Raw genomic sequence first — 14503 nt, 5'->3', positions numbered from 1 at the left:
CAGTATTTTGGGGAACAGAAAAATATCTTTTTATGCATGTTTGTAAAATTGTTGCAAAAAAAAACAACTAGTGACTCCCATCTGCAAGTTCAAAAAGCACTTTGCATTAATACAACATGCATGTCTCATATGCTGTAGTTTAACACTTTTGTTTTAGCTTTTTAGAGAAATTCACCTGCGAAATAACATATTAATTTGCAATATTATTCTATTTATTTTAAACCCATCCGAGTGCATTATTATACATTGGGTGGGTTGTACCATAGGTTCTGCACTGTCTTTCCATTTTTACCTTAAAATAAAGAACTTCCCTACCTATTCACCTGCCCCGTCACCCGGCTCCATAGAAGTGCAGGCAAATATGGACGAGATCGTCCATATTGGCCTGCATGCACAGACGACGGGGCACCAGCGATGAACGAGCGCGGGGCCGCGCATCGTTCATCGCTGGTGCATCCACACTGAAAGATATGAACGGTATCTCGTTCATTAATGAACGAGATCGTTCATATCTTTCACTAATATCGCGCAGTGTGTAGGGCCTATTAGATGCTTCTCAGATAAGAGGTTTCATGGGGAACAAAACAACAACATACCTGTACATTTTAAACAAGACATACAACTGTATGCCTTCATCGGGATTCCCCTAGGACACTGGTTCACCAGCTTTTTTGATTCACGGCGCCCTAAAGAATCAAAAGTTTCTTATTGAGAAATTTAGAAAGAAATATTAAATTAAGTAAATTGTGTTAATATGTCATCCTTAGGTTCAATTGTGTGGTGAGGGACAAGATTTGTTTCTGTTTGTCCACATATGTTATGATTGGCAGCCACCAGCACTGGTTATGCTTATGTCATTGACCACAGATTATTTGAATTGGCCTGAACCACCAATCCAAAACACCCCTGCAAGTGTCCAGAGGCACCCCAGGGTTCCTAGGCACACAGTTTGAGAACCACTGTCCTAGGACAAAGCAATAATCAATTCAGGGTTAAGAAAGCTTATGAAACATTTCAGTAGAGGTTCACAATTGGTTGTTTTATGAAGGCAACAAACGCTACTGAATTATCTGCTATTGCATTGGTATTAAATTTATATACAGCAAAAACTTGCAGCTGTACAGTATCTCATCATCATTTCATGGACAACAGCAGATCAGTGACGTGCGGTGAGTTCTTTGGCTCCGCGCCCCCCCCACACACACACACACACACACACTTTGTCCCCGTTCCTACTGTCTACGGGAGGCACTAGCTATCAGTGCCTCCCAAACTAATTAAATGGACTAAAACTATTAGAATAGTATAAAGAGGATATATATGACACAGAACAAAACTCTGACCATAACTCTCGCTCTCAAACTTCCGTCCCATCTCTCAGCTCCCATGCCCCTCCAAGCTACTTGAGAGACCTGCCTACACTCGCCTCACACACTTTCTTAACTCACACAGCCTACTGGACCCACTTCAGTCAGGATTTCATGACCAACACTCCACAGAGACAGCACTGACTAAGGTAGTGAATGATTTGGTCACTGCTAAATCTAAAGGCCATTACGCAATACTTATTCTCTTTGATATCTCTGCTGCTTTTGTACCACAAGGTTCAGTCTTAGGTCCTCTGCTTTTCTCTATCTATAACTCATCTCTTGTTAAACTAATCAGTTCTTTTGGATTTCAGTACCATCTGTATATGGATGATACTTAAATTGACCTATCCTCCCCTGATTTGTCACCATCTGTATTGGGCCGTGTCACTGAATGCTTTTCTGCCAGTTCATCTTGGATGACATCTCGCCACCTCAAACTTAATATTTCTAAAACAGAATTAATTATATATCCACTGGCCAAGAGTAGTTACCAACCTGATATCTCTATCACTGTTGATAACTCAGCAATCATCCCTACCCCACAAGCTCGCTGCCTAGGTGTCATTCTTGACTCTGAACTGTCCTTTGTTCCCCACATTCAATCTGTTTCAAGATCATGTTACATTCATCTAAGAAACATATCAAAATACGACCATATCTTACACAAGACACAGCAAAAACTCTAATCCATGCTCTCGTTATCTCCCGCATTGATTATAGTGATAGTCTCCTGACCGGTCTTCCCAAACATAGGCTCTCACCACTACAATCCATTTTGAATGCAGCTGCGAGAGTAATCTTCCTCGCTAGACGTTCATCGTCTGCAGATCCACTCTGTCAGTCCCTCCATTGGTTACCGGTATTCTACCGTATTAAATATAAAATACTTTTACTTACATACAAAGCCATTAACCAAACTGCACCAACATACATCTCTTCACTCATCTCAAAATATCTCCCTACCTGACCTCTCCGCTCTGCACAAGATCTGCGTCTCTCATCCACTCGTATTACTTGTTCACACTCAAAATTACAGGACTTTATCCTGGCTTCACCCACTCTGTGAAATGCCCTCCGACTCACCTCTAGTCTCCAAACCTTTAAACGTTCCCTGAAAACTCACCTCTTCAGACAAGCCTATCAAATTCCAGACCCACCCACATAACCTTCAGTGCTTCCCTAGCTAATCCTCTCTGCACAGTACACATAACATCACATATCTTGTCTTTCTTTACTCTCACACATTTGTGACACTTGGCCAACATTGCTGGGTGATCATATCATACAGCCCATTAAGAACCTAGCAATCTGGGGAACCATTATGCAATAGGTAGCATCTATCCTTGTGTATCAATGCCTATTTCCCTATAGATTGTAAGCTTGCGAGCAGGGCCTTCTTACCTCTATGTCTGTCTGTTTTTACCCAGTTTTGTTCTATTACTGTTGTTCTAATTGTGAAACGCAACGGAATATGCTGCACTATATAAACTGTTAATAAATACAAATAAATAAATAAGTAATAAATCTTCTTTGTATTATTTTAATCACTTATAACAGGAGAGGCACTGGCGTCCCTGCAGCAGATAGGGGGTTTAAAAATCTATTGATTGTTTCAGGGATTAAGAGGTCTATTTAACAACTCGGTGGTATCAATAATTATGGCACGACCATTCTGACATCCTTTTCATTGTGATTTTTCTACTGATTACCTTGTAGTAAACTGAGATAAGTCAAGATATGCCCTTTTTCCAGTGTTTTAGTCAAAAAAGGGTTTATATCTTCCTGAAAAATGGACAATCTTTTGTATTTTTATATATAGTGAAAAGTCATATGACTTTTACATAACTAGATTCCATAATTATCTTGCTCTTAAGTATTGCCAGTTCTGCATGGATGTAGTATACAGTATATTGTCGACATACATCACGTTGAAATTAAAAATGTTGATATGAGAAAATGTGTCATCCAGGTCTGGTAGTGACGTCATGATGACTTCCAGCAAATCCTACATTGGTTCCGGCTGTGAAAAATGCCCTTCACCCATACTTGCCTACGCTCCCTCATTCTGCAGGAGACTCCCTGAAATAGAAGCAATCTCCCTGACTCCCTGAATAGACCAGAAATCTCCCTGATTGCACCTTTAACCCTGTTGTTCAGCTGTTACATTCTTGGGAAGGGGGGAATAAATCACAGATACATACATTCAAATGGGAACATCAGTGCCATTTCTCTGCATTGGTTATTATAAGACACAATGATCCCTCTGGCTACATGCATTTTAAATAAAGGCCACTTACAGTATATGAAACCTCTGTAAAGCACAATACACAAACAAATTCTGCAAAATATAAGAGTCTTTTCTTCAACAAGTAGATCTTACTAGCTTTGGGGCTCATTTACATTTGGATGTCAGTCATTTATATGACACGCCTCTCAGATGTAGCAGTATACTGTACGTCCGTGCTGATAGGTGTTACTTTCACAATCTCCCTGACATGCTTTTTCAAAAGTAGGCAAGTATGCCCTTACCCTAATCTTAACCCCTTACAGTAAACATCCCCTTAGTTCTTAACCCTAACCCCAACCCCTTCCATAACCTAACCTTCCCTCTCCCTCTAGTGCAGTGATGGCTAACCTTGACACTCCAGCTGTTGTTAAACTACACATCGCAGCCAGCATGCCCTGCTACACTTTTGCTATTTGGCCATGCTAAAACTAATGCAGGGCATGCTGGGATATGTATTTCAACAACAGCTGGAGTGTCAAGGTTAGCCATCACTGCCTAACATTTCAACAATGTTGACATTGTGGTGTCGACATTATGATTGACAGCATTTTGAATGTCGACATATTGTGACTGCATCCCAAATTTATTTAACAACATCAGAAAGCCAATGTGCAATAGAACATAGGAATATACTAATACAACTGAATTACAGTAATGGGCTCTATTTATTAAACAAACAATGAATAGCCATATCTCCAGCAAAAACAATCTATCAAGGGGTTACCTTCGGCAATATCAATTCTTTTGCAATTAGATTTGCTGGGTTTGCAAAGCATGGGAAAGACTATTTAATAAGTATCTCAGGGTGGCAATAACAGATGGAATGAAGGAGACAAAGCTTTTTTTTTTTAAATTTGGCTAAAGAAGTTTAATCATCAATAGTTTTTAAACTGTATTTAAATATTTTATTTATGATCTAAGCACATATCCAGGCGAAGCAGTAAATTAAGTCATACCGACCAGGCCGGATTTGATTACTCAGCTGTGGTGATGTCTTACTGATATATGGAAGCAATGACCTCATTTTCTATCACCGCAATAATCCTTTTATACAACTTTATAATAAATAGGGTCAATTGCAACAGGAGACCAAACAAGTCTCTCCTGCTCTCTGCAAGTTTGTGTAAAAAGTAGCATAGGGGTAAATTTACAGAAGCTACGAAAACAGAGAATTGGTGATGTTGCCCATAGTAACCAATCAGATGCTGTCTATCATTTTTCTATTGGCTTTTAGAAAATGATAGACAGGATCTGATTGGTTGCTATGGGCAACATTCTCTGTTTTAGAAGCTTTAGTAAATTTACCTCATAGTCTGGTATTTTAGTATATAAATATGCCATTTCTCAGAAAATAATCTCAATACATTCTTTTGGATAATATGAAATATATAAAAATATATGACTGTCACATTGATGTAATAGAAATTTATTGTACAATTATTACATTTCTATAAATAGAATCTCCCTTTGCAGGCCATTTAGAATAAGGAGAGAGAAAGCAGCACGATTGCTATAATAGCTTGCTTGCTGTCTCACACCACCAGGGCTGGCCCGAGCGTATTTTTATTTTTTAGAAGGCAAATATAAATTTTGTTGCCCCTTGATCGGATAAATTTTTTAAAGGGACAGCGTGTGCCTAAGGCACGCACTGTACAAAGGGGCATGGTCTCACAAGGAAAGGGCGTGGCCACACAATAGTAGCCCAAACGGTACAGGGAGATAGTAGGTGACTGGTAGATAGTAGGTGACCAGAGAGGCATGAGGTAACAGGTAGATAGTAAGTGACGGGAGAGGCAGGTGTGACAGGGAGATAGTGGTTGGCAGGGAGATTGTAGGTGACAGGGAGATAGTAGGTGACTGGGAAGACAGTAGGTGACTGGGGAGACAAGGGTGACAAGGAGACAGTAGGTGGCTGGAGAGGTGGAGGTGACAGGGAGATAGTGGATGACTGGGGAGGCAGGGGAGACAGGGAGATAGTGGGTGACTGAGATAGTAGGTGACATGGAGATAGTGGGTGAAAGGCAGATAGTAGGTCACTCGTGAGGCAGGGGTGACAGCGATATAGTGGGTGACAGCGATATAGTGGGTGACAGGGATATAGTAGGTGACAGGGAGATAGTAGGTGACTGGGGAGGCAGGGGTAACAGGTAGATCGTAGGTGACTGGAGAGGCAGGAGTGACAGGGAGATAGTGGTTGGCAGGGAGATTGTAGGTGACAGGGAGATAGTGGGTGACCGAGGAGGCAAGGGTGACAGGGAGACAGTAGGTGGCTAGAGAGGCGGAGCTGACAGGGAGATAGTGGGTGACTGAGATAGTAGGTGACATGGAGATAGTGGGTGAAAGGCAGATAGTAGGTCACTTGTGAGGCAGGGGTGACAGGGAGATAGTGGGTGACAGGGAGATAGTGGGTGACAGGGAGATAGTAGGTGACAGAGTTAATAGGTGACTGGGGAGACAGGGGTGACAAGGAGATAGTGGGGGAGATGTACAAAGCCTGAAAAGTTATCAATTTCTTGATGATAAACTGCTAACTGCCATGTTACAGGCTGTTTTTGAAAAATGACAGTTAGGAGCCGATTGGCTGGTACTTTATCACCGAGATATTTATCACTTTTCAAAGCTTAGTACATCTGGCCCAGTGAGTGACTGGGGAGACATGGGTGACAGCTCGGTCCACATTATCATTCTCCAAGGCTTAGCACATCTTCCCCCTATGAGTGGTTTAAGTGGTAGCATCACTCCCCACAATAGTCTGGGAACAAATGTAACTTCTTTCTTCTTCAGAAGTTGCTTGCTGCTGCTCCTCTGTCAGTGTTATGGTATGTGTGTATGTGTGTGTGTGTGTCTCCTGGTTATATTACCATAGTCAAGCTCCACACTTCCGAACTGAGGAACAGAGAATGACACCCAAGGCCCAAGAGGAAAGGGGGTCATATATGATGCCTCCATGGCTTGAAACGGACCTGGCTGTTACCTCTTGTACACTTCTCCAGGTCAATACTAGGGGAACTGCCCTGGCTGTTACCTCTTGTACACTTCTCCAGGTCAATACTAGGAGAACTTTTCTACTGTCTGGAATACCCCTAAACCCTGTGCAGCTATAATTCAGGCCTAGCTGGCGCTGCCTGTTAATATGGGGGAGCAGCAGTGAGTGTAAAGTAATTGGCTATTAATTAACATATCCCTTTAAGCTTACCGACATTACAATGCATAGCTGTACACCCAATAAAGATCCTTCACTCAGCTTTGCTTCTCCCAGTCTCAGTGAATACAGGATTGCATTGTGAATCTGCCATGGCTGGAAGGAGCTGGGCCGATTGTAGGCTTTTATTGGGGGGGTGCAGATGTGTCTACATACAGTACATCTATCGTCAAATCGCACCAAATAGCCACATTTGGGCCTCCACGGACTGTACTGCGCCCTGTGATTTTTTTCCTTAAAATATTTGTTCTAATCTGCAGCTTTATAGCAATTCTTTTGCAACACTAATATTTATATTAAGGGACAGATGTATTAACCTTTCGTTACTATTTTATATCACCTGAATGTAAAGGTCTTTTGGAGAAGTTTTAGTGAAAAACTGCTCCAAACCCTTTAATTTTAATTATTTTTTAGTAACCAGATCTCATGTCCCATACTTATGGGACATGCAATCTGGCCGAATTTACTAAAAAACAAAAAGGTAAAAAAACATTGCAATGAGCCCTGTGATAATAACGCTATCCTGAGATAGCATAATCACAGGGCTCACAGAGAAAGCTGTGCAGGGACCCGGCATGTGTGATCATATGTGTGTCCGATGGACACACAGGCTGATCACTGTGTGAATTTTTTTTTTTATAGTTACCAGCACCCATCGGGTCCTCCTGCTGCCGCTAATGCTGCAGAGAGGCATCGCAGAGACAGAGCTTTCTCGCAAGCTCTGTCCCTGCATGTAATTTTTTATACATCCATGCAATGTATTCAATAATCGCACTGCGGACTGGGACGATTTTATCACATTACATCCTTATCCTCAGATGCAGAGGGTGATAAATCGGCCACTTAGACATTTCAGCTCACTGCCTCCGGGGCTGCGAGCTGAGATATGACTGCCGCTGCTAATGGGTGTCTGATTGGAGCAACAATTGAATAGCTCCACTAGACACCCTTGCCAACAATTGAATAGCCCCCATTGAGTTATTGCACATAAATAGTATTAAATATTTCAACATATAAGTATCAAGTAGAGTGAGAGAGAAACATTTTTTGACAATGCACCTTTGCGTAGCAGTACTCTGTATATAACTCCTAAGGGTCATATTTATTTATAAATTAATTTCGATTGAGAAGAAAACAGAAAAGTATGGTGCATGGTGAAGAAGAACCCCACAAAGCAATATCGCCATCTGCTCACCAGCTCCATTCATGCCTAGATGGGGGCCAACTGTCAGCCCATCAGTGCATAACTCAATGTTCCCACCTCCACTCCAAATGACACAAAAAGGTCCACCAGGACCTAGTAGGGTATAATCAGCCTTATCCACATCTGGGACTGGGAAAATAAAACCAAATTTCTACCTAGGTGAGGCAGGAGTAATGCTGCTGATTGAGATGACTACTCCCTACATCATGACTTTTTCCTGATTTTCTCCACCTCAGGATATACGGTAATCACAGTGATCATCCATGTGTTAGCCGTCCAGCTTTTACCCTGCACTGTGGGGAGTCTGTAGACTGGTCTAAGGAAAGTGTATGGTTCCTGTGTAGTACAGGAGCCAAAAGAGAAAAGAAAGACTATATGTCTTTTCTGGGGCACACTTTTATTGATAAGTAATGGTTAATCTTGTAATGGTTAAAATTTAACTTTTATTAGTAGTCCTCTAAAAAAAAATTGGCTATGAGGCAAAAAGTAGGTATCAGTATTGTTAATACGCAATTGTCATAGAATGGTATCTATCCCAAAAGAAAAATAATTGGTTAGGGTTAGATGATATAAATCAAACTAAATAGCTCCATTGCGCGAAATTATATGTATGTCTCCGATATTGAAAAGGATAAATCCTGTCAATAATATAATTTTAATGTTTTCTTCTTCCAAATAATAGTAAAATGCAATTTGCTGGTAAGAATACCAATGTAGTGGAAGAAAGGAATATTCACAAATCTGATAAGCCGGGCTCCACAATTATAATTAGTAATGTATCAATAGATGACTTATTACAGAATAATACTTTGGTTCCAGGTCTTGTGTCCTGGATTTGGAGCCTGGCTTATCAGATTTGTGAATATTCCTTTCTTCCACTACATTGGTATTCTTACCAGCAAATTGCATTTTACTATTATTTGGAAGAAGAAAACATTAAAATTATATTATTGACAGGATTTATCCTTTTCAATATCGGAGACATACATATAATTTCGCGCAATGGAGCTATTTAGTTTGATTTATATCATCTAACCCTAACCAATTATTTTTCTTTTGGGATAGATACCATTCTATGACAATTGCGTATTAACAATACTGATACCTACTTTTTGCCTCATAGCCAATTTTTTTTTAGAGGACTACTAATAAAAGTTAAATTTTAACCATTACAAGATTAACCATTACTTATCAATAAAAGTGTGCCCCAGAAAAGACATATAGTCTTTCTTTTCTCTTTTGGCTCCTGTACTACACAGGAACCATACACTTTCCTTAGACCAGTTTACTGAACTATCTCTGGGAGCACCGCCAACCTAGTGCCAAATAGTAATTATTTGTTTTTCTTTATGGCCATATGTTGGTTTATTTTAGAGCTATAGCTTAAAATTACAATCTATACAGTACCAAGTATTTCATTGAGAGATCCTGTGCAGACTCCACCAAACCCTTCTCTAGAGTCTGTAGACTGGTCAGTCCTCTGACAGCTACCTACAGTAAGCTGTGTAACTGCATCCCTGCTCCACAACCCCTAACTCTCCAGTCATGCTATTGGCCCAGACTTGCACTGGCCTCCAGGTCATGACTTCTTTAACAGGCTGAGGGCCATGGTGTAAGCCAGAGGTTCTCAAACTTGGTTCTCGGGAGCCCACACAGTGCATGTTTTGCAGGTAACCCAGCAGGTGCACAGGTGTATTAATTACTCACTGACACATTTTAAAAGGTCCACAGGTGGAGCTAATTATTTCACTTGCGATTCTGTGAGGAGACCTGCAAAACATGCACTGTGTGGGCCCCCGAGGACCGAGTTTGAGAACCTCTGGTGTAAGCACTCCAGATCAAGAATTTACAAAAGGTACCCAACCCCTAGTAACTCAGTACTCATACTACCCTCATTTAAGCTCCATTATTAAAACTGCTACCACCTTACTTACCACATTGTTTGTATAATGTTGATATTATTTGCACTGCTTTATTCAAGTTTTGTAGAATTTCCACTTCCTGCTTAAGTGTTTGGCTGTATCCGCACAGGCTAATTAAGGTTGTTTTCATTTGCACTATTTTATTTAAAGTTATTTTAGTTTTAAATTTTCTGCTGAAGGTTTTTTGTTTGCCAAGCTTTATATATAAAACTGCTGTATATCCACAGTTGGAATGAGGGGGTCTATTTATAGGCCTGAAATCATGCTCAAAATTGTGTCTGACTCATAGTAAAATGGATGTACACAACAATGCAGAAATTCCCTTTCACGCATGCGCTGTAGGCATCTATGAACAGAGATCAGTGCTCTTAAGAAACATTTGCTTTAAAGAAACATCCTTGGTGTACATATCTGCCAGTAGATGAAAGTACTGTAATATCAACAAATGCACTATCAATGCAAGTACTGCCTGTCATATTCCTATGTACCTTGGGGTGGGTTGGAGCTCAACGTTAGTAGCAAGCTCCTTGTCTGGGTATTCTGCTTACTATGGATCTTCCATGCTTCGCTATAGTTACTTTTACGCCATTGAGTGGAATAGGGCAGTAGTGGTGAAGAGAATGCCCAAGGACATGGTTTAGTGCAATGTAACATCTCAGCCTCTGTCTGCTGATTCTAAGATAAACTCGAACAGTTATCAATGACTGGAAGTTATGTCTCAATATAGATGTCTGTTATTATAACTCAGTGAGTGAATATGTTGCCTGTAATTACTGTAGAGCTTTCTACCTTGACTTTTGTGTTATCAGACACTTCCATCGCAGGTAACGTGTCATGGGTGGCTCTTCGTGTTCTGCAGTTACTGTTTCAACAAAGAAGATACCTCTCTTGCAGCCTGTCCTCTCTAACCTTGGGAGCGCTTGTATAAATTGAAATATGAGGGGCAGTAAAGGTGAATATGAATATTTGCTGACTGAGTTTCAGATAATGAATAAATGTTAAATCATTTACAGTATGAAAATCCCAAGCATAATTCCTGTCGGTTTTTCCAAGAGGCTTCTTGTAAGATGCTCTGACACCCGTTGGCTTTTATACAGAAATGGGTTTGCTTTATAAGTTTATAAGTTTACAACAGGTGCTAGAAACTGAGGGGTAATCTAATTAATAGATACAGACATATATATTGGTAGATGCTCAATTAGCTTAGTGATATCATTCAGGTGCTCGAAAGGGAGGGGTATTTCTGAGCAAGAAAAAAAGGCATTTGGTTTCCCCCAGCACCCTGAATGATAACAGTAACCAGATATAAATCCCACATAGTAATAGAATTCAGAGATCTTCGTTACACATATTTGCGCAAATGTGTGGTTAAGCCCCAAAGCCGCATCACGGCGTCTCTGTATATTTGGGGTCCCTAGCGCTGTATCTAGGTGCAGGGTGTGGCACCCCAAAACACCAGCATAAGCCAGAAAGCCCAGCGTAGCATACCAGTGAAAAAAACTATAGTGTTAATAAATTAGTATTTAGGAAGCCGAAGCTATAGAGAGGGTGATACAAACATGAAATGTAAATAAAATAGGGAAATAGTGTTAAAAAATTAATGAGTGAAAAGTGTTAATAGAATGTAAAGGTATGCCACACTAAAGCCATCCAACTCAGCCAATCCAGAGGCACCACACCTCGCACCTCGCAGATCTCTGAATTCTATTACTATGTGGGATTTATATCTGGTTACTGTTATCATTCAGGGTGCTGGGGGAAACCGAATGCCTTTTTTTCTTGCTCAATTAATAGATACACACAGAAAATAATCCACCGTGATCACAGCTGTGAGCTGGTGTTCTGTTTCTGCATAATATGGAGAGAGCGCTGATCATTCTATTTGGAAGCTCCTGGGGTAAACAAACTTTCAGTTTAAAAACATGAATGAATGGCCGACTAATACTTGATCTTCCAGCCAGAAGCTGGAAGCAATGGTGTATTTATAATTGGTGCAAGGTGTGCAGTGCACATGGGCGTCTGGGTCCAGGGGGGCTCAGTTCACACACCCTGCTCCCATATAATTATATTCACCTCTCTGGATTCCCGGGTCAGCCGAAGCTTTAAACCACATGGTTCTAGTCCATTGCCATAGATTTGAGTTGTGTTAAGTGGTTGACGCCATCAGGAAATTGATGGTACTGTGCTGTAAGAAGCTTAGCTTAGAGTCCCTACACTATAAACTGTTTGGCCAAAGTCCTCCAAAGTTTTAGAAGAAGTTTAGTGTAAACTAATATCTTTTATTACTGCTTATCCCAGTGAAAATAAATATACAGTCCTTTGCCAATTAATGAAGAAAGGTGTCAAAGCCCTAGATAGATAAGGAAAAGTAAATAAAATAAAAAACTTTCTCTGTATATAGTGTTTTTGTTTGATAAATAGGCCCTTGTATTACATATTATCTTATATTTAAGGGCATATTTATGACAATCCGCATGGCGTGGAGATGATGTTACTTATCTGGGCCAAGCTCCGGACTATACTTGGCAGTACAGTAGCTCACATAGTACATCTGGGGCATTCCACAGCTGTTCTTATAATATGCAGCAACCACTGTAGCTTTGTATAGCATGATGGTACTAGTGATGACCATCGCAGGCTGTAGGCATTGTTAAAGAGCTATAATCCCTAAATCTGTCAAATATTTCCATTTTGGTCAGATTTAGGGATCTACTGTTTTGGATAAATAGATCCTTAAGACAGATTTTTAGTCATAGCTGTTAGTTGCAAGATTGGTCAATTTGCATGTGTTTTGGGTATGATGCATGTATAAAGGGATCTGGTGGTTTTTCAAAGCCACCAATAATCTCCAGCTTTGATTGACAGTTTTAAAACAGTAACAGTAATCAATACCAAATCAGACTTGTTTAGCATTGTTTCCTATTGCCATTTTAAAACCATTGGTCAAAGCCACCGATGACTGGCGACTTTAACAAACCAACCGTTAGTAAATATACCCCTGCAGATCCCAGTGAATCGCCTCATTGTGGCTCAGTCCTCAGTAGCACAGTGCAGCAAATTGTTGAAATGTACATCAAGGATGGGGTCATAATAAGTATTAATGGTGCCATGGACCTCCCAACTGGGTCTTCCATGGGGTACCTACACAAAGTCAGTGAATATGAACCTAACACCCTCTGCTGCCTGCTGCTGCACTAGGCATGGCTCTGCACGTCCTGATCAGAGAAGAACATCGGCATCCCTCGGTTTTCTGCCACCCTGATGCTTCAGAGCTGTTTACTGACGCAGCCATGTTTATATACCCTGTACTTGTCCTAAATTGTATTGAATTGTAAGTCACTGTCTTCATGTTTTGCGTATTTGTTTGCTTTGTAAGTGGGTGCTGCGGATCCCATGTGGCGCCGTATAAATAAAGGATAATAATAATTCCCTTCCTCTCTCGGCAGAATTCAAGATTGGCTCACATGCACAGCATTCTGGGTCTTCCGATCACTTGCTATGCTAGCAGCAGGGAGTTCAATGCTAATCAGAGGCCATATAGAGCTGCAGGTCGCTGGATCAGCAAGAGGGGCAGCTGTACATGGTCTTCTGGTGGGCCGCTCATCTGCTGGGCTCCATAGCACTCATGGGGGCTCATTCCGAGTTGATCGCTAGCTGCTTTCGTTCGCTCTGCAGCGATGAGGCAAAAAACGGCACTTCTGCGCATGCGTATGCGGCGCAATGCGCACACGCGTCATACTATTGCAACGAATGATGTAGTTTCACACAAGGTCTAGCGAAGCTTTTCAGTCGCACTGCTGGCCGCAGAGTGATTGACAGGAAGAGGGCGTTTCTGGGTGTCAACTGACCGTTTTCAGGGAGTGATCGGAAAAACGCGAGCGTGCCAGGAAAAATGCAGGCGTGGCAGGGCGAACGCAGGGCATGTTCATGACGTCAAAACAGGAACTGAACAGTCTGAAGTGATCGCAAGCGCTGAGTAGGTTTTGAGCTACTCTAAAACTGCACAAAAAAATTATGCCACCGCTCTGCGATCCTTTCGTTCGCATTTCTACTAAGCTAAAATACACTCCCCAGTGGGAGGCGGCATAGCGTTTGCATGGCTGCTAAAAACTGCTAGCGAGCGAACAACTCGGAATGACCACCCTGGGCACAGGCTAGTTGGGAGTCTGGGACAGGCACATTTTCTGCAAAATCTCTAAACAGCCATTTGTTTGTTGTGAAATGTAAGTGGACAGGAATGGAGACAGACAATGGAAAGAGACAGACAAGGCATGGGCTCTGTGAAAGACAAGTCAGGGGAGAAGTGGCATATTGTCAGATGTGTATAAATCATTGCCACGTATGACTCACAACTGATGTTTACTGGGTGCTCCCTGCCAGCTCTAACGAGTCTAAGTGAAACTTGAGATGTGATTTGTTTTAGTTGGTTGAAAAATCACAAATTGGGATGTACTATGATGATTAGAGTGTGATGAGTGTCCCATTACAGCGAGCGATCGTAATGGCTGACAGCACAGT

At 41.3% G+C, this 14503-nt stretch overlaps 1 protein-coding gene across 2 annotated transcripts in view; it reads left to right on the top strand.

Moving 5' to 3' along the window:
- NEURL1 (neuralized E3 ubiquitin protein ligase 1) overlaps positions 1 to 14503 on the top strand; it is a 556453-nt gene that overhangs the window by 35401 nt on the left and 506549 nt on the right. The window lies entirely within an intron of this gene.

Source organism: Pseudophryne corroboree, chromosome 3 (genome assembly GCF_028390025.1).
Source record: "Pseudophryne corroboree isolate aPseCor3 chromosome 3, aPseCor3.hap2, whole genome shotgun sequence".
Lineage (NCBI taxonomy): Eukaryota > Metazoa > Chordata > Amphibia > Anura > Myobatrachidae > Pseudophryne > Pseudophryne corroboree.
This window is presented reverse-complemented; position numbering and strand designations above follow the sequence as displayed.